Genomic DNA, 21,584 nt, shown 5'->3' on the forward strand with positions numbered 1-21,584 from the left:
CCCTAATGGCACATTTCTATGTGACTAGTACTGTGAGAATGCAGAATGACCAGCTAGAGGCAGACTCTAACAGTCTAGGGATTGTGGAAAAACTCCCCTTTTTTCCATTCTAGGTTATATTCATTATAAAACCTAGGGCTACAAAATGTGTGGCAGGCCATCAGATGGTCTCAAGACTGAACTTCAGTGGAAAGGGATCTATCTGTTGGTGGGGCTTCGGAGAGTAACTCATTCTCTCCATTGTCCTAATATATGAGAAACTTTTTGTAGGACCAATGGCAAAAGGAAGCAGGACCAGAGAGCTTCCTGATGGTATGTAAGAATAACAATCTTTTCCTGACTACCACCACTATGGGTGCTAAGGGGGTGAGGATAGAAAGATTACAGTAGATTATAGATGGCTGCACATTTGCAAGTCGCAGTCTCTTAGTGATAGCTGGAAAAAGACAAACCAAAAAATTCATATAGCTTCAGATAAGTGACAGTGGTTGGGAAGCAATGATGACTGAGGGGCGGCTGAGACATGGGATGAGTTACAATCAGGAAGGATGACATATGAGTAATACAAAGGGACGTATCCTAAAACCCAGGCAAGAGCAGTGTACTTTATTTCATTTCATTTCATTTCATTTTGTTTTTGGTACCAATTCTGGGGCTTGAACTCAGGGCCTGGGCCCTGTCCCTGAGCTTTTCCTCTCATGGCTAGCATTCTACCACTTAAGCTACAGCTCCACTTCCAGCTGTGTGTGTGTGTGTGTGTGTGTGTGTGTGTGTGTGTGTGTAATTAATTGGAGAGAAGAGTCTCATGGATTTTATTGCCCATCCTGGCTTTGAACTGCAATTCTCAGATCTCAGCCTCCTGAGTAGCTAGGATTACAAGTGTGAGCCACCAGCACTTGGCAAGAACAATGTACTTGAGAAGCTCAGAGCTAGGTGAAGTGGGATGTCTGAGAAGATTACATTAAGGCAGAGCATATTGAGTTGCTTTGCATGGGCAAACGCTCAGAGGTGTGACAAGTGGTAGCATGTCTAGTGAAGAGCAGGCTAAATGAGGAGAGTGGCAAGAAACAAGCAGACAGGAAAGATGGTATGATAGAAAATCCAGTTTAAATTTTGTCTGGCAGACCAGGAAGAACCTTTAGGAGAAAAAAAAATTAACCCTGGCTTTTAGCCAAACAATGCAGAGAACAATGAGAAAAGTAGGTGGACATACAACACAATGGGGCCTGAACTTGGTGATAGAGCTAGCAATGGAGAAAGACTCAGCCAAGCATTCAGAGCAGGGAAGACTGTGGTTGCTGGAAACTAACTGGCTGTGGGGAGTGTGGGAGGAGGGAGGAAGTGTACTTGGGAGCAGAGAAGTTGCTGGGCAGTTGAGATAAGGAAAGATCTGAAACTAGACATCAGTGTAGGAGAAATCTGTTTGGGACAGGTGAACGAGGCATCTGGTATTCTCAAGGTGAAGTGTGTGATAGGTTAAAGTGTATTTCTAGAATTTTGGAGGGCATATGCTTGTGGAAACTATCACCAATCCAGGTAATGGCTGAAGGGGTGGAAGAGACTACACTACCCAAGGGGAAGGCACAAGGGTGCCTTCTTTATAAGGACAAACCCCAGCTTTTCTCAGAGGAGATCATAAGAGAGGACCATGTAGAGATGTTCATTTCAAGCCTCTATCTTCTTTCTTAACTCTTAACTCTTCATTTCAAGTCTCTATCTTCTTTCTTAACTCTTAACTCGATCTTAACTCTTTCTGTATAGACACTCTGGACTTAAACAAATGGAAAAGGCAAGGCCTGGCAACAATGGCAACGTCCCTTTTTATCACTCATATATCATCCTTCCTGATTGTAACTCCTCCCAAGTCTCAGCTGCCCCTCAGTCATCATTGCCTTCCCAGCCCCTCCCACAAATCTGAAGCTATATGCAAGGAGACAAGACAGTTTCTGCAACAATGGTCAGAAGTGGGGCAGCAATCTGTGAGGAGCCTGTGGGCTGTGGAAGAAGTGACTATACAGATGGTGTAGGCTTTGGAGAAGACACTGCTGAAGGAAAGATGGTCTAGAGTGTGGCTTTTAAACATGAGCATGCATCAGAATCACAAGGTCCCATCCCCTAGTTTCTAATTCTCTAGGCAGAAATTTGCATTTCTAGCAGGTTTCCAAATGCTAAGTTACACTGTTTATCTGGGGAGCACAATTCACAGACCATTGGTCTAGACTACAGCATCTGCAGCTCAGAATTTTCAGACATCAATTTTATCCCTTCCTTATTATGGCCCAAGTTTGACATAATGTGAAGAGACAGCTAGGGTTTGGTGTAGGAGCAAGGTAGAGAAAAATGTGGCGCACCTAAGAAATCTTGAAGCATGATAACATATACAGGGCCTAGTGCAATTACACACAATGACCACTAAAGGTGGGCATACTTAGGGGAGAAATCCAAAGGTACAGCTCCTCTGAACAACTAAAGTAGTGTTTATCAAAACAAATATGGGGGGGGGGTACAAGGGAGAGAGGAGGGGTGAGTAAATGAAGACATTGTATTCGATGTACACTATATAAAAATGAACTATGTAACTTATGTTTAAGGATGGGAGAGGGAAAATGGGGGGATGATGACAGAGGAGGTGACATAGACTATTAGACTCATAACCTATTTATGGACTTGCAGCCCCTTGTAAAACCAAAGGAAGCTTTTTGGAATGAGAATGGATACCATCAAACCATGGGTGGGAGGAAAGATGATGCAGGCTTGGCATTTCCTTGGCAGGCCAAGGAAGTCTGATGGCACAAGAAAGAGAATAACCTTGATTATGGCCAATGACTAAATATCAAGAAGGGTGCAGACAATGGTGAGCTAGGCAGATAGCCTGGCATTCAGTTGGAAATAGCCTTGGGGCTCTATTTGAAGTTGTTGCTGTAAGTCTAGTCTTCCTCCTGGAGAATGCTAGCTGTCTTTCCTATCCCTCTCATCTAACTTTGTAGGATCATTGTTAGCCTCTGGGCCTCAGCCTTCACAAGCAAAGTGGAGGCATCTGCCTCATACCCTGGGTCATCTTGTACAGGGTTTGCTCTGAGGACAGAGGATCTGATGCATTTTTGCATCTAAGATACTCAATTAGACACCCTGCCATTGCTGTGTAAAGGCTCCTGACCTCAATGCTAGACATCCTTCTGAGGCTGATGCTCCCTGCCAGGGAGGCACTGAACTTGAGCCTTATTTTCTATCAGTGCAATGAGTCCATAAAGAAAATCCAATTCATCGGTGTCCAAGAGCACATTACCAAGATAGACGAGACACCATGGGCAGTATTTAATTATGAGCAGGCAGAGCAAATAGGAGGGACGCAATAAAAATGCTAATCAGAGAGGGGGGAACAAAGCTTCATCTTCTTGTAGAATAAACAGAAGCCCATCTCTTCTCCCTCCCTTCTTTAGCCCTCAAATGAGTATCATCCTTCCAACTGTGGCTTGGTGACAAGTGAGCCTGGGTTAGCCCCTCTCCTCACTTACCCAGTGGTACAGGCTGGCTTTCCCTTGCAAACTTCCAATACGCCCCAGAAGAGGCAGAGAATATGGGAAATGAATGAAGTTGTTATTTACACCTTAATCCCATGTCCCAGAAAGTAGTTTAGGGAGGAATAACTCCTTCCCGGTAGCATGTGGAGAATTTTCACAAAGAGAGTTAGAGGGCAGGGGAAGTGCCCCTTGACTAGCCTGAGTTCTCAGTGCTAGGCTGAGTCTCTGGCATGTAAACGAAACCAATTCCAAGCCACTCAGGACAAGTTTAGGGACACTCAGCCAGGAGGCCCCAAGCTACACATTCTCAATTCCATTCAATCTGGCTGCACTTGACTTTGAAGTACAGTTCAGGATTTGCAGGCTATTCTGTTTCTCTCTTAGCTTGGCTGGTTAGTCTTATAGCCAGACCCTTTCAGTCAGGCTGTCCTTTCTTGTGAGCTTGCTCAACTGACACACTGCTGGGAAAGCTTACTTTCTCTTGTTAGTCTCTCTTGGTCTCAGGAGAGTCCCATGCATTATGTTCATTTTGGATAAACCTTGCTTTTTTCACAGCTCCAAGGCTCCTGACTTATCCCAGGTACAATGGGAACCTGGAAATGTCAACTGGTCAGTCAGTGGAGGCTTCCTGGAAGCAGAGACATTTAAGGTGACTTTAGATAATCTAAAAATACCCTTTGTAACATTAATGATGCCATTTTTCCTCTTCAGCTCTTACAGCCTTCCAGCCCCAAACTTTTAGCAAAGTTATTCATAGGTAGCAAAATGAACTGTTTTGTGGGAACATGGTATAGTTATAATTATAACAACAAGATAAGGTATAATGTATACTGTTTGGCACTATGTTCTAGGACTGTGATTTCTGGTTCAGTCATTGCTTAGCAGGGTGACCTTGGGTAGATAACACTTCCCCTGTGTGTATGCAGTATCCATTATCAAAATAAAAAGGTTGACCAGATAATCCTCAGCTCCTCACATGCTATGGCTTTCTTTCTGAGCTCATAGAAGCCTGTTGGGGGGGACAGGAGTGTCTAGGAGTAGGACATTCTGGAAAAGGAGCAAAATAGATAATTCTCAAACTGGCAAATCTGCTTTGGGAAATCCCATTTTGAGAGACTTGCTGTGGTGTTATATCAACAATAATTGTCATAACATTTATACTTACCTTGTTCCAATTTTTTATAACCATGATGTGAAGGAGAAAGTTATAGAGATACTGTTTGTTTTTGTTTTCTTTTCCCCAAGGATAGAGAAACTAAGGAAGATCCAAAGCAGGCTACTCATCCTAAGTCCCATGATGAAGATGCCTACCTCCATCTTGAGGTAGATCCAATACCTGGCTAACTCTGTGCTTGCACATAGAAAGCAGAATCCTGGTTGGGAACAATTTGAAGTTTTTATGGCCTCTGAGTAATTAGATAGCCTCCTAGGTGCTTTATTTCCACAGAACAAATTTAACTGGTGGTTTCAGTGACTCAGTGCCTATCGATCTGGTAGCTACGCTTGCTGTGGCCTTTGACTCAGCTGTGGTGGGACTTCTGCTTGGCTTCTATGACTATGCTGGACTCCCGTGATTACCAGCAATGCCTTTGGTTCCTCTGAGCCTACCTATTTTGCTCTGTTGGGTCCTTCCTTTTAGGGACTCAAGCTCTGCTCCAAAACCCTCATCTAGGGGTAGATTCTAGAACCTCTACTCTGAGGTAATTTTATTTTGACAGCTTCTTCCCACCTTCATTCTATCTATACAAAAAGGTAGAGCCCTTCTGAGCTGTTTGCCTAGAGAAACCTTGCTGTTCCAGCCTTTCTTGGGACCTATTGACACATCAGTAAAAATGCCCCTAGGTTCCCTTTTCTTGCAGGTATGATTAAGAACACAGCCATTTGGGACCCCTCGAGGGAAGTCTCTGTCTGAAAACAGACGTGATTACTATTTCCATCACCTTTATAATCCTTTAATCACACATTTGCTGCAGGGAGCCTGGCCAGGCTAAATCCATTTATTCAAACAGCAGGAAAAAGGAGGCTTGGTGCTATATGCCAACCATGCTCAATGGAAATGTAGGAATTGCTGCTTTTTGTGTGGAAAAACAGCTCACATTCAAGCTTCTGGGACCTGCATTCATGTTATGAAGATTTTTGACAAAGACATAGCATCCTCCTAGGGCCAGTGGAGACACAGGCCTGAGCTCCCTGCCCCGTCATTGAGTTGGAAGGTGTGGAAAGGCAGGATCTCCAAGCAGCTGTTTATCTGTGAACAAAGACTCTCTCCTGCTAATTACTTTTGAACGTGAAGTACGAATCTAGAAGGCTGTCTTTCTGGGATTAAGAAGTTTAAAGGAGGTTCTAATTAGTTGTTTGGAATTAGTTCCTAATAGACACTGGGCTGAGTTTTCTTTTGACATAGTGGCGTGAGTGTGGAAAGAGAAGATTCTTGCAATGCTCTTCCAAGGAAACAGAGGCTTCCAACTAGTGGCAGAACACTCTCTTTGCTTTAGATGATTCCAAGTAGAGGCTAATTGTCTCTTCTAGAGAGACATCAACTTGTACTTAAGAATTACACTCCAGATTTGAATGGAGCATTAGTGTTCACGTTTGCTGCTTCACATATCACCCCCAAGACTCAGCAACATACAAGAGCAAATGATTATCTAACTCACAGATCTATGGATCATAGACTGTTGTTCTTTATCAGTCTCTGTACCACAAATCTAGCACCTTCCTTGTGGGTCCACCCATGAAGATGAAAAAAGCTCCTGAAAACATGCAATGCCTTAAAAAACATAGGCTCGGTAATGTCACAGGGTCATATGACCAAAGACAAAGCTAAGGGATGGAGAAAGATATTTCACTTTTTTTTTTGGTCGGTCATGGGGCCTGAACTCTGGGCCTGGGCGCTGTCCCTCAGCTCTTCAGCTCAAGGCTAGCACTCTATCACTTGAGCCATAGTGCCACTTCCAGCTTTTCCTGCTTATGTGGTGCTGAGGAATCAAACCCAGGGCCTCACGCATGCAAGGCAAGTGCTCTACTGCTGAGCCACCTTCCCAGCCCTGATACTTTACTTTTTTATAATGCAAAGAACTTTTTTTGAAATTTTAATTTTAATTTATTTTTTTATTGTGAAAATACCATACAGAGGGGTTACAATTACATGGGCAAGATAATGAGTGCATTTCTTACCAAGCATTGTTGCCTCCTCCTTTGTTCTCCCTTCCCATCCCTTCCCATCCCCCCCCACCCCCCAACCCCCCCCCCCACCAAAGTTGTAAAGTTCGTTTTTCCACATAACAATTTGTACATCTTATTGTTGCAATGGGTCCACCTGTATCCCTATTTAAATGATTTGTTTTTTCCCTTCCCCTCCACAAATTATACCAACATCAAATACAGTGAAAGCAGGGGTTATACTGTGGGGGTGGGACATACAAAGCAACAAAGAAATCATCTTATAAATATGTTAGAAACAATTGCATGAAAGCAAAAACATTTGACTACTTATCTTGGGGTTTATTTCACCTAACATCAACTTATCTGATCGTTTCTGCTTGTCTCAGACATATACTAGTTATTATAAACAAGGGAAACCATGGGATCTATGTTTTTTGGGTCTGGCTTACTTCACTTCATATAATTTTTTCCAAGTCTTTCCATTTCCTAACAAATGGGGCAATGTCATTCTTTCTGATGGAGGCATAGAATTCCATTGTGTATATATACCACATTTTCTTGATCCATTCATCTACTGAGCGGCATCTGGGTTGGTTCCATATCTTAGCTATGGTAAATAATGCTTTAATGAACTTAGTTGTGCTGGTAGCTTTAGTATGGTCTTGTTTGTGATCATTTGGGTAAATGCCCAAAAGTGAGATTGCTGGGTCATAGGGGAGCTCTATGTGGAATCTTTTGAGGAACCTCCATACTACTTTCCAAAGTGGTTGAACAAGTTTACAGTCCTACCAACGTTTTAACTGATCATTTTTTTTCTTTTTTATTGGTCTCCTTTATTTTTATTTCTTTTATTTATTTTTTGTTTATGTGGTACTGAAGAATCAAACCAAGGGCTTCATGTATGATAGGCAAGCACTCTACCATTAGGCCACATTCATTCCCAGCCCCTAATGCAAAAAACTTCTGTATCCTAAACAATGAGTTTTGATGAAGAATGCAGGTTAATGATATAGCCAGCAATAGCCAGAAAGATGTCAGAATTGCAGTCTCTCTCCTACAGTTCTTTCAGAGGTCTCCCTGTCTCTCATTACTCCTCTGCCAGGATGCATGAGATGATAGGGCATCCTCTAAGAAAAGACCTAGTCAGAGTACCTTAGTCGCTTTTTTCCCTCCTTATCTTTCCTGCAGTGGTTGGCACATGGGCACACATGCAATGGAAAAACCAAGTCTGAGCCAAATGATTGTTCCAATCTTATGAGTGGTTAGGCTCTTAGGAGTTAGTTTTCATGCCTGAAATTTCCCTAGGAAATAGTAAACAGCCAGAGGAACACACAGCAATGAGTGTGTGTGTATGTGTGTGTGTGTGTGTGTGAGAGAGAGAGAGAGAGAGAGAGAGAAAGAGAGAGAGAGGCAGAGAGAGACAAAGACAGAGACACAGAGACAAAGAGAGAGAATATCACTACAACTCTGGGTCCTAAGACCCATATTTCTGCTAAATGGGAAGTGTGAACCAGAGAGATGAGTAATGCAGTGCCCAACTCCAACCAGAGGCCAAGCACATAGAGCTGAGATCTTATAAGTGATCTGAACCGAGATTTCACAGAATTTTGATAAAAGAGCTTGGCCTTGCCTGGTCCCTGGACTCTTCAGGCGAATATATCCTAAACAAAACGGTCTGGGAACTAGGCTATAAAGACAGTAGTAGCTCTACTGGTTTTCCAAAGCTCTGTGTATGAAGCTCTCCCTTCCCAGCACTGTAGCCCTTCCCATTCCCTAAATTAAATAAATCCTTGCTGTTTTGTTCCCTGCCACAAAGCATATATTTTCCACAATGTCTCATTTACTAGAAGTTACCCAAAGAAAACTAAATTGGGATTTTGTTCAGCTGCTGACGACTTGTCCCTATTACCCTAACTCATTTTCAGCAGCATTTCAACACTTTGGTAATGAATTAGCCCTACCATTTCTGGCACAAAGAAAAGAAGGTTTAAATTAATTTTCAGCAAGGGATACTATTGGTCCAGACAACTTCCCTCCCACTGTGTTAACATCAATGTCTTGTCTCGTTAAATGCCGATAAACAAGTGTAACGCTCTAACAAGCCGCAAATTGGCTTATTGACACCTCTGTCAGCTGCTTCTCAAATCCCTGCTTTAGAGGCCTATGGTGGTTATAGAAAATGGGGTTTCTGATGAAACACCGGAAGGAAGAATGGTATTGCCATATGGATTCTCTTGCTGTTCTTTCTTTCTTTTTTTTATTTTTTTTCTAAAATAGTGTGATTTACATCTGCTTTTCAGTATTGGGTTTCTCTGCTCAGAGATTCATTTGGGGGCACAGAGGGAGGGAACCTACTTTCTTGTTGTGTCATCTCCAGCTTTCTCAAGGAATGATCCCATTGGCTATGACACTGGAAAGTCTTCACCATGCTAACGAATAGGATCATGACAAAATTACTGTCTCTTTAACTGGCTTTAACACCTATGCTGCTGGGACCTGAGGATCCTGGGCAGAGGCAAACAGATAAAAGTGGACAGCCAGTCTAGTAGGCCACAAAGTAATTGAATAGCTCTTTTTATTATAGAACAAAGCAAGAAAGACTGGCCTTAATCCATGGTATGAGAACCTTTGCTGGACCATCGTAAGAGTTCTGCCAGAGCATAGATAGTTATAACTGAGTCTAATGGTCTCAGCTACAATAGCCAGGTCTAGTGGCATGTGGGACATGGTCAGGGCCATGTGAACTCTGCTGCCAAACCCCTCCTTGAGATCCCAGGAACAAAGTAGACAGCAACCTGTTCCCAGATGGGACAGGCTTATGTGTCCCCAGAGACAGAGTGATGGATGAGATGCTTCATTCTTTTGATGTAGGAATTTCATAATTTTTCTGGTATTCAGAAATCATACACTAGTTTTTTCAAGTTCATATTGTTATGAATTTATAGAGGAAATCACTTTTCAAAAAATGCTTCCACAGGCAAAACAGTGTTATCAGGGATCAGTAGAATCAACAATAGGAAAAGGATATGAAAACAACATTGCAGGGTGCTAATCTCTGAAGAGATAGTTTTCTGGGCCTTGGTCAAGCCTGCCCCTCATGCAGCATGGCTGGGGATGGTGTCCCATGCTCTTCTAGCTCTTAGAGACATCAGGCCTCAAAGAGACAGGAAATTGCATTAAGCATTTGGGAATGTATATGTGCATGCATGTCAGGCATTGATGTAGTGGAAGCTGGAGTGGAGGGGGATAGGAGAAGAAAAGAACTGATAAAGAACAAAATTTGACAGACTCAACATGACTACTTTTTTCTTCTTAAAGATTATTTTATTTATTTTCTGCAAGTAGTTGCACAGAAAGGTTTCAATTTAACATGTCGATTTGTGAGTATGATGCATCTTGATTGATGTTATCCTTTCATAGTTATCCTCCATCTCTCCCAAAACCACCAACCCCCTCAATTGAATCCTTTCTCCTTTAAGTTCTTTTCTGTCAGGTATTTGTCCCAGTGATGAAAAGCTGAATAATACAGAGGAGTAGAAGCCAATGGTTCCATGTTCACATATAGGCATTGAATAGTATGACTACATCCATCCTCCCTTCCTCTTTCCATTTGTTTTTCCTCAATTCCTTTGAGGTATTCCACCCTCAATCCCCCCACCCCATAACACATGTTCCAGCTTTCTGGCATTCACTTCGTTAAAATATAAATAAGTTAGTTGTTCAGAGGAGTTAAACCATTGGAATCCTCTCCTGAGTACAACAAGCTTTTGTCAAGATGTAAATGTATATATACATATCACTCTGCATGCATCGTTATAATTTGGATCCATATAGATTTAGATTCATATATATTTATAATTTAGATCCACATGAGAAAAACACATGAAAAAACAGACATGCATTTGTTGTCTCCACTAACCTTACTTCACTTAGTGTGATGTTTTTCCAGTTCCATTCATTTTCCTGCAAGTGATAGATTATTTTTCCTGATGGATGAGTTAAAATTCCATTGGATATATTCCATTCTTGATCTGTTTATCTATTGTGAGGCATCTGGGATCTGGGATGTTTTCATAACTTGGCTATGGTGAATAGTGCAGCAATGAACATGGGTGTCAGCAGAGCTTTGATTGTGGTTACTTTTGATATTTTCCTTTGCATGTTCTTACTCAGCATGGAAGGATGCTGACTCCTCATCCTTACTTTTCCCATCTGCCTTTACTCCTTATGGTAATCTCATCTAGTCTTCTGCCTCTACATATCTGAGGCTTCTATTCCTCTGTATTATTCAGCTTTTCATCACTGAGACAAATACCTAACTTAAAGGAGAAAGCATTCATTTTTGGCTCAATTTCATGGTTTGAGTTTATAGTGGTGGGGAGGGTAGGGTGGAACAGAGTAGTTCATATCATGGTGTTCAGAGAGAGAGAGAAAGAGAGAGAATGACTCTGTGTGTGTGTGTGTGTGTGTGTGTGTGTGTGTGTGTGTGTACTGGTACTGGGCCTTGAACTCAGGGCCTAGGCACTATTCCCTAGCTTTCTGCCTCAAGATTGGCATTCTACTATTTGATCCATAGCTCACTTCCATTTTTTAGTGGTTAATCAGAAATAAAAGTTTCACAGGCTTTCCTGCCCAAACTGGCTTTGAACTGTGATTCTCACATCTCAGCTTTCTAAGTAGCAGAATTACAGGTATAAGCCACTGGTGCTTGATATAGAAAAAGAATAACTGTGGTACATAATTCTCTTTTGTCCCCTTTGTATCCTACCTGAGCTCCAAGCATATGGGATGGTGCTACCCCCTTTCAGATCATCTCCCCTTAGATATGTGCTTTACTAATCTCCTAAGCACTTCTCCTTCTATTAAGTTGCCAATCAAGATTAGCCATTATGATTTCCTTCCCTGAACTCTTGCCTCTCATCCCTATTAAATGTCTACTAGAGATCTCAATCTCAGCATGTTCCCAAACTACCTCCCTCCTGTCTTCTCCCTCTGAACCTTCTTCCCCTACAGCCTTTCCATTTTGCCAAGATATTCAAGTTTAAACCTTGAATGCTCCTTTGCTTCCTTTCTCAGACTTCATACACCACCTCCCCCCATCAACACATCTTATTGTTTCTACCTTCAAAATGTATCTAGAATCCAACAAGTCTCCCTATCTCAGTTCTTGTTATCTTGGTCCAAGTCACTTAGCTCAATCTCTTCCTTGATCTTCTTTGTTCCACCCTTACAGCAGCTTTTACATTCTAGTTTCCATTGATCAGCATGCTCCTGCCAAAGTTTATGTCAGATAAGTTATTCCTCCGATCAAAGCCTTCGCTTGGAGAAAAGCCAAAGTCCTACATGACTTCCACATCACACAAAACCTGTGCCCATGTCCTCTGTGCCCTCCTCCTTTACCCCTGGCTTCACTTTGTCTCAGCATTCTGGCCTCTCTCCTTGCTGTTCTCCCCGATCTTGTTTGTACCCTCCTGCTTCAGTGCCCTTACAACTCCTGCTCTCTCTGCCAGGAAATTTTTTCCCCAAGTATATTTCAATATTCATCCCCTTAACATTTTTAGGATTTTTGATAAGGCCTTCCCTGACTACCTATCTAATGCTGTTCCCTTGACCCCTAGAATAGACACTCTATCTCCCTATACCCATTTCTTCCTTTTCTGAATTTATCATCTCCACATTTTATGTGTGTATTTGTTTGTCTTCTCCTCCAGACCATATGAACTATTATGGAAGAATATTTGGTAGGGAGATGAGCTTACTTGCTCTTATATCCCGGCATAAAATAATAGGTAGATAATAGCTATTAATTTAAAGAAATGAAGGGGTCCTGCTACTCCTCCAAATCCCAGCTGCCATTTGGAATGTCAAGTAAACAGTGGTGTTGTAGAAACATCCAGGAGAGACTTCTAGTCTCTCTTCCCATAGTCGCCTTTCAGTCCAGAATATTCTTCTCTCTTTTCCAACTCATCCTTGAGGGATCAATTTAAATATCACTTCTTAAAAGAACTAAATTTAGGTCCCTCTGTTATATGCTTCTGTGGTCCTCAGTATTTCTTTTTGCAACATTTTATGTACTCGGGATTTCATAATAAATCATTCATAGTTGTTGCTTAATGTCTGTTTTCCCCCATTAGACTGTGAATGTCTCCAGACAGTGACGGCTGTAGTTTTTGTTCTTAGCTGGGTCCCCAAACACAGCACATGGCTGAGAACATGTGCATGTGCGTGTGTGTGTGTGTGTGTGTGTGTGTGTGTGTGTGTGTGTGTGCGCTTGCTCTTGCATGTGTTACCATAGCTGACAACTGAGAGAATATGGGGCTGAAAATGTTTAAGGGAAGTGTAAAGACAGGGCAAGGCCTTTATGGTGCCACAGGAAGCCCCACAAGGACTCCTGGAATATATAACTGAGAGATGGGCATTCTTCCAACGATACCCTGGCCAAGGACAGGCTCACTTTGAGTCATAAGAGGTAACCAGGTTCTGAATTTGGTCCCATATTTGTAGACCTCTCCTTGTCATGGTTTGGGTTCATTTTACAAATCTAGCTCTCAAAATATCCTGTGTCTATCAAAACAACATTGAGATTCCACTCACCCCAGTTAGAATGGTCATTATAAAAACAAACAAACTAATAATAACAGACGCTGACAGGGATGTGGCCAAAAGGGAATGATACTACACTGTTGATGGGAATGTAAACTTGTTCAACCACTCTGGAAAGCAGTATTGAGGTTCCTCAAAAGGCTAAACATAGAGCTTCCTTATGAACCAGAAATTTCACTCCTGGGAATTTACCCAAATGATCACAAACAAGGCCATACTAAAGCGCCCAGCACAACTATGTTCATTGCAGTATTATTTACCAGAGCCAAGACATGGAATCAACCCTGATGCCCTTCAGTGGATGATAGGATCAAGAAAATGTAGTGTATATACATAATAGAATTCCATGCTTCCATCAGAAAAAATGGCATCGCCCCATTTGTAAGGAAATGGAAAGACTTGGAAAAATCATATTAAGTAACCCAGACACAAAGAAACGTAGGCTGCCTGTTTTCCCTCATTTGTAATAATTAGTGTATGTCTAGGATAGTCCTAGCAGAGGATCACAATAGCTCAATACTATGTACATATGACCATATAAAACGATGCTAATCAAAATGAACTACATGATTTGGAAACAAGAGTGTTTTTCCCCTTAATATATGTATGCAATTATTTCTTTTTTACTTATTTACCCCCTGCATTGTTTTTACCTCCCCCCATTGTTATTGTTTTTTGTTTTGGTACCCTTTTGTATTGTATATAAATGTATCTGATTTGGGAATGGAAGGGGAAAACACAGAAATGGTGAGACAAAGGACAAAGGGCAAACCAATGCATCAGTGATACTCACAAAACACTGTGTGGGAAATGAACTTTACAACTTGGGGAGGAGGTGAGTTGGGGTGGGGGAGAGAAAGTGGAAGAAAATGAAAAGAATGTGCTCATTACCGTACTTATGTATATATAACCCTTCTGTACATCACCTTTACAATAAAAATTGAAAAAAATATCCTGTGTCTTCCCATAGTCAGGATCAGCCTATAGGTAAGGGATATCTTCCTTATGTCCTTGACTTTAAATTTTATATTATTATTAAAGAGAAGTATTCAATCAATTAAAAATATGCATGAAGGGGCCGGAGGCATGTTGTGGTGGTATGACACGCACTTAGCAAGCACCAGGTCCCTCAGTATGATATAAACAAACCAAAATCACCTCACACATGTGATGCTATCTACTAGGGAGGCTAAAATCTGAGGATCAAGGTTAGAAGCCAGCTCAGGCAGAAAAGTCAACAAAACTCCTATCTCTAAATAACTAGCAAAAAGCCAGAAGTAGGGGTGTGTCTCAAGTGGTTCAGTGCCAGCCTTAAGAAAAAAAAGCCAAGTGAGAGAGTGAGGAGGCCTTGAATTCAAGCCTTAGTACTGGCACACACCTACATACACGTGTTGTGTGTGCACACACACACAATTTTTAAAAATTGAGTTTGATTACATAAATTTCACGTATTTCACAGTACTGTGGAGTAGTGATACTTGGTTAAAGTCACAAACGTATTTTAACCTTCACAAGGCAAATTGTGATTATCATGGTCTATAAACTTTGTGAATCCTATGAGCTTTGACAATACAACTATTTCTTCCACAGGTGATATGTACATTTCTTTCCTTTGCTTAGTGTAAATTGTCCCTCTTTCTCTCTCATTCCCTCCCTCCCATCGCTGCCTTTGAGTTGCTTAGTTCATTTTCATCTATGTCCAGTGCAGCTGATGGGTCCCTGTTGTATGTGTTCCCATTTCCCTCTGATTCTGTGTCTTTCTCCTAGCTTCCCTCAGATACATGCATATATATACACCATATATGTGCTCAAGAACCTGGAGTCATTTAGCAATGATACAACAAAATGAGTGGAAGTCTTTTGTTTCTCGAGTCTTGTTTACTTTGTCATATCTCCTTGCATTTTGGCTTTAGCATCCATATATCAAGGAAACCTTGTGCTGTTTGTCTCTTTGTTCTTGGCTTACCTCGCTCAAAATGATTTGCTCTAGTTCCATCCATTTCCCTGCAAATGCCATTATTTTGTCCTTTCTAATGACTGCATAATATTCCATTGTATATAGGTACAACAATTTTGGGATCCATTCATCTGTAGACATACTTGATTTTTAAATCTACAAGAGACCATTTAACCCCATGCTTCCATTTCACTGAGAAGAAAGCTGAGGTACACAGGATTTATAGACTCACCTAAGGGGCACACAATATGAATAATTAATGGCAGACTAGAGAGAGAAACTAACTCAGAAACCCTGGTGCAATATGGATCCTTGTTCTATGCCATACTCATAGTTATTTCTTTTCTTCCTGAAATAAAACTTAAGCTTAACATATTTAATATTCCAATATGAAAGAGGGACATCTTAAACAGTCTTAAACAGTAAGTTTTTAAAAGGTTGCCTAAGTCTAATTTATTGCCTTTATTAGCCTTTAACCATAGTTTTTTTTTTTAAGTCAGTCATGGGGTGTGGGCCTGGTCACTGTCCCTCAGCTCTTTAGCTCAAAGCCAGCGCTCTACCATTTGAGCCACAGTGCCACTTCCAGCTTTTTCTGCTTATATGGTGCTGAGGAATCGAACCCAGGGCCTCATGTATGCAAGGCAAACACTCTACCACTGAGCCACCTTCTCAGCCACTAACCATAGAGTTTTGATCTAACATGATTTCTTTCTATGACCCTGGTTTCCTTATTTCTCAGCTTTGTAAATACAGGTTGAGTCTTTAAGATGGCTGGCCATTGCTACTCTATGGTATGATTTCACTGAAGTTTTTCAGGGGTGGTCAGATTAGCCTCTATTGGATGGAAGAAGCTGAACCAAGTTGTCTGCTCTCCAGCCTTCCTCCTTTCTCTCCCTTTCTTCCCGGTTTCTACCTACTTCATTAACACTTCCATTCAAATACCCTGAGGTTTGATTGAAATGTGCTGGTAATTTGAATGCAACCAATGCATTTTTGGTGACATTTCCTTAAAGCCTGCATGTCAAACTTGGTTTACATACTAATGGAATGACAACCGTTTATTACTGAGGGTAAGAAAGAAGAAAGTTTCTTTTTTTCTGGGCAGAGATTACAGTTGTGAGGACACATGGACACTGATTGCAGGTCAGTGACACTGATACCATTTTTTTTCACTCTATTCTGCTCTCTGGGCCAAGCTACCCCGTATCCTGCCTGAATTACTGCAATAGCTTCCATGCAACCCTTCTGGCTCCCACCCTCACCCTCACAGTTTAGTATCAACACAGGAACCAGTGAGGTCTTAAAAACGTGGGAATCTAGTCCCGTCTCTCCCCAGCCTGGCCATGTCTCCCCCACCCTGAGAGAAAAAGTTGGTCTTCACAACATCTTGAAGACTTTCTACAATATGGCGTTTGCCTCTACTCCTAGCTCCTTGTCAATTCTCATATTTCCTTTTCTAGTACTCATTACAGTCTGCCTTTCACTTAATAAGCCAGGGATGGAAAATACTTTAAAAAACTGCATCTATACTGAACATGTATAGGTATTTTTCTTGTTACTATTCCCTAAACAATATTGTGTCACAGCTACTTACATAGCACTTACACGGAATTAGGCATTATAAGTAACCTAGAGATGACTTGAAGCCACAGGGGAGGCAAATAGGCATGGATGCTGTAGGAAGACCTGGCATCCATCCCCTGCAGGTACGGAGAACACCTTGTTTTCATCTTCTCCACACCCTGCATGTCAGCCCCTTTGCTATTTGCTATAGATGGAAGGTTTAGGCACCTAAAATCCATACATTTGGGGGGATGTGATTAGGTCATTAGAACAAAACTCTTGTGAGAAGTTGGTATTAGAGTCCTTAAATAGGAGACCCCAGAGAACTCATTTGCTTCTTCTGCTATGTGAGGACACAGTAAATAGATGGTTGTAGATGAGCCAGGAAGTGGATTCTCACCAATTATCAGATCTGTTGGAACCTTGATCTTGACACACCCAGCCTCCAGAATGGTAAGAAATAAATCTCTGTAGCTTATAAGCCATCCAGCCTCTGGTATTCTGCTATAGCATCATGAATGGACTAAGATAGTATTCCTCAATACTTCAGACACATCTAGCTGTGAGGCTTTTCTTGTCAAACCCCTGATATACTTCAAGTCTTCTTCATGGGGACAGATACCACGGATCTCTTATTGAATATGCTACCTGCCTCCACTCTGTACCCCAGTCCCCTCTGCTGCTTTACATTTTTTCCTGCTATACTTACTACCTTAAATAACATCCTATGGAATCTACATATTTATGATATTAATCATTCATTGTCTTTTCCAGCTAGGATCTTAACTTTAAAGTTAGAGACCAATTTTATTCCCTTTTCTTCTGAAGCACCTTTATCAATCAGTGCCTGGCACAGAACAGGCACCCAAGCAATATCTGTGGAATTGAGTTGTTCAAATATGAAAGCCCTAGTAGTAGCTAGTAGCTGAAAGTCTTTGAGCTCTAGCTGTGCCAGGCATGGTTCCAAGCTTTGCAGATGTATTAATTCATTTAACAGATAGTAAGTACTAAGCTGTAACAGCTCTCACCCCCTTAAATCTGTGAAGTGCTTCTTTCTATGATTTTTCAGCCACAAAGCGCTTGTTCATTTGGGACTGGTGGAGGGAGGAGGGAAGGGAGGACAGGAAAAAGGTATGTGCAGTTTGAAACACTGATTCAGTAAGCTAGTCGCCTTTATAATACAAATGACAAAAATTATACTTTAAAATATTCCACTCTACTTTTAGGTTGGGATGGCAGTGGTAGACAACCTAGAATAAGAAAGTATTACAGGTGGCTTGAATGAAAATGAGGTCCCCAAATGTAGCATTCATAATATAGGAAAATAGAAACACAAAGGGCAAGAGGGTTGACAAAATACAACTGTTCGGTTTCTGTGATGCTCAGAGATAAAAGGACATCTAAGTTTACACTAGAACATGACTTAAAAATGCATATGCGAGTTGAAACGCCTGGGCCTCTCAAGCCCGTAAACATAAGTGCTCTCCTTCCCATGGCTCTCATTCAGGTATTGGCTCCCCCTCTGTCTGCTCACCTGTGACATCACTAATCTCTGGTATAGCTGAAGACCCTCAGAGCTGCTGAATTTTCTCTTGAGTGGAGTAAGGCAGGGAGAATCATACCTTAATTAATTTGATCACCTGGCGATCTCTGTCTCCAATAACCTATGCTGTCCACACGGACAGCCACTGGCCACATGTGGCTTTTGGGCACTTGAAAAGCAGCTAATTAAAATAAAACCAAAGTGTAAAATGCTCACTTGATTTCAAAGAAGGGCTGTGTTCTGGCAGGTGCTGGTAGCTCAAGTATGTCATCCTAACTATTCAGGAGGCTGAGATCTGAGCATCACAGTTTGAAGCAGAAAAGCCTGTGGGATACTTATCTCCAATGAATAAGCAAAAAGCAGCAAGTGGAAGTGTGTCTCAAGGGTAAAGTGCCGGCCTTGAGTAAAAAAGCCAAGTGAGAACATGAGGTCCTGAGTTTAAGTCCCAGTCCCAGCTCAAAAAGAAGAAGGGGAAGGAGAAGAAGACTTTCTCATATTAATTATGTGTTAGCATTAACATATTGAATACTAGGCTAACGTATTATACCTGGCTTTTGTTTGTTTTACTTTTTCACCTGGGGATACCAGTCAATATAAACTTCCATCAGTGGCTCACATTTATGGCTCACCGTACTGTCATTCTTGTTGCTACTTTGTCAGGACTCTGCTGGGCCAGAGCTGGTACCCTTCCCCATGGGTCATTTCTGTTGGGCAGCCTCTCTGTCCCCCAGCAGAACCAGCATTGTCTCCTGGCATGATCCCCATAGAAACTACCACCAACACATTAAGGTCCTTAAGGTCTCACATTGATTCTGTGCCCAGTGCCAACATAGGAGAGAACACTTCTCTTTCTCACACATCATCCTGCTAAAAGCGGAGAAGGCTGCTTATGCTAACGTCTCTTAGAGCACACTGAAAGTCGCTTCTTCTCCAAGGTTACTGCCATCTACAGGAAAACATGGGGGTGAGGTGATCCAGGGTCAAGGTTTTCCCCTCCTTTTTCTATTTATTATCTGTTAAAAAAACCTTTAATTCAGCTTCACTATGATATAATATGTATATTCTATAATACATCCATTTAAGAATATAGTTTGGTGAATCTTGAGAAATAATAAATCTGTGGAGTGCTACTATAATCAAGATCAAAACACATAAACTGTCACAATGAAATCTAATAAAAATTTTGTTGAAAAAGGAGGCAGTAAGAAAAACTAATAAAAGGGGTAAATTTTATTAGTGTATAGCATATGTATGTGCTGAAATACCACAACAAAACCCTTTGTGCAGTTAATATATGCTACTTTTTAAAAAGATCTAGACCAAGTTTGTTGCCACTGGCTCACATCTATGATCCTAGCTACTTGAGAGGCTGAGATTGGGACAATTGTGGTTGGAGACCAGTCCTGGGCAGAAAACATTTGTGACACCTCTTCTCAACAAAGAGATGGATGTGGTGGTACAGGCTTGTTATCCTAGTTACTGAGAAGCTTAAAACATAGGTAGATTATGCTCAAGCACACGTCTAGGTGGATAGTGAAACCTCCTCTCAAAGTTTACCAGCAAAACTCAGGCTTGGAGGGGTGGCTCAGCAGTAGAAGTACCTATCTAGCAAGCATAAGAACTTGAGTTCAAATCCCAGACCAGCTAAAAGGCTGTGTTCAGAATTTGACTTTCTCATAACTTAACCAAATGCCACATGTCAGGCCTACTTCTCTGTCTCTGTTGTATGATTCTTAGCCAGGAGATCTCAATCTCTGATCAGGACAGTAGCTCTATTGGTTCCCTAGGCTATCCTAATCCTGGCCCAGCACAAGCCCCTGCACTGTATGAATGAAAGGATTTTTTTTCTTCTTTAGTTTCATGAGTGTGCTTCTTTAATGAAATAGAAAGTGATTTGAACACATTGATCAAACCTCAACTTAAAGATCAATATGAAGAGGCTTCAAGGAGATAGTGAGCCAGAGAGAGAGAGAGAGAGAGAGAGAGAGAGAGAGAGAGAGAGAGAGAATTTGAACATCATTGAAAGAATGGAAAAACTAGTTAGTGACTGAAGGGCAGCAGTAACACACACAATCAGATCCCTGTAGGCATCTTCAATCTTAGTTCATCTTATTTTGTTTTATTTTATCCTCCTTATTACACTCTAGTCATACTAGATCTTATTCAAGTTCAAGATCATCGCTTCCTTAGTGTCGTTGCACAGTCTATTCCAATGGGTTGGGAAACTCTGCCTCTTATGTGCATACCTGATTTCTTTTCAATCCTTCAAACCTCAGCTTACAGGAATCACTTCAGGCCACCCAATCTAAAATAAATTCCTCACTCTATTCCATTTCTTTATACCATATATCCTGCTTTCTTACATACAAATCCACTGGTTTGGGTGGGTTTTTTATTGTGAAAATACTGTACAGAGGGGTTACAATTACATGGGCAAGATAATGAGTACTTTCTTATCAAACATTGTAGCCTCCTCCTTTGATTCCCCTTCCCATTCTTCCCCCGCCTCCCACCCAATCTTCCTCCTTTGCTCCCCCCCCACCAAAGTTGTAAAGTTCGTTTTTGACATAACGACTTGTACATCTCTTTGGTGCAATGGGTCCACCTGTATCCCTATTTAAACAATTGTTTTTTCCCTTCACCTCCACAAACTATACCAACATCAAATACAGTGAAAGCAGGGGTTATACCATGGGGGAGGGACATACAAAGCAGCAAAGAAATAATCTTATAAATGTGTTAGAAACAATCGCATGAAAGAAAAAAAACATTTGAATATATATCTTAGGGTTCATTTCCCTAACATCAACTTATCTGACTTTTTCTGCTTGACTCAGACATATACTAGTTATTGCAAATAAGGGAAACCATGGGACCTATGTTTCTTTGGGCCTTGCTTACTTCACTTCATATAATTTTTTTCCAAGCCTTTCCACTTCCTAACAAATGGGGCAATGTCATTCTTTCTGATGGAGGCATAGAATTCCATTGTGTATCTATACCACATTTTCTTGATCCATTCATCTACTGAGGGGCATTTGGGTTGGTTCCATGTCTTAGCTATGGTAAATAATGCTGCAATAAACATAAGTTGTGCTGGTAGCTTTAGTATGGTCTTGTTTGTGAACATTTGGGTAAATGCCCAAAAGTGGGATTGCTGGGTGGTTTGGGTGTTTAATATCGGTCCTATTTGCCTATGAACTTCATGGAAGTAGAAACGATTCTGTATTGC

This window comes from Dipodomys ordii, unplaced genomic scaffold, assembly GCF_000151885.1.
Source record: "Dipodomys ordii isolate 6190 unplaced genomic scaffold, Dord_2.0 Scaffold78, whole genome shotgun sequence".
NCBI classification, from domain to species: Eukaryota; Metazoa; Chordata; class Mammalia; order Rodentia; family Heteromyidae; genus Dipodomys; species Dipodomys ordii.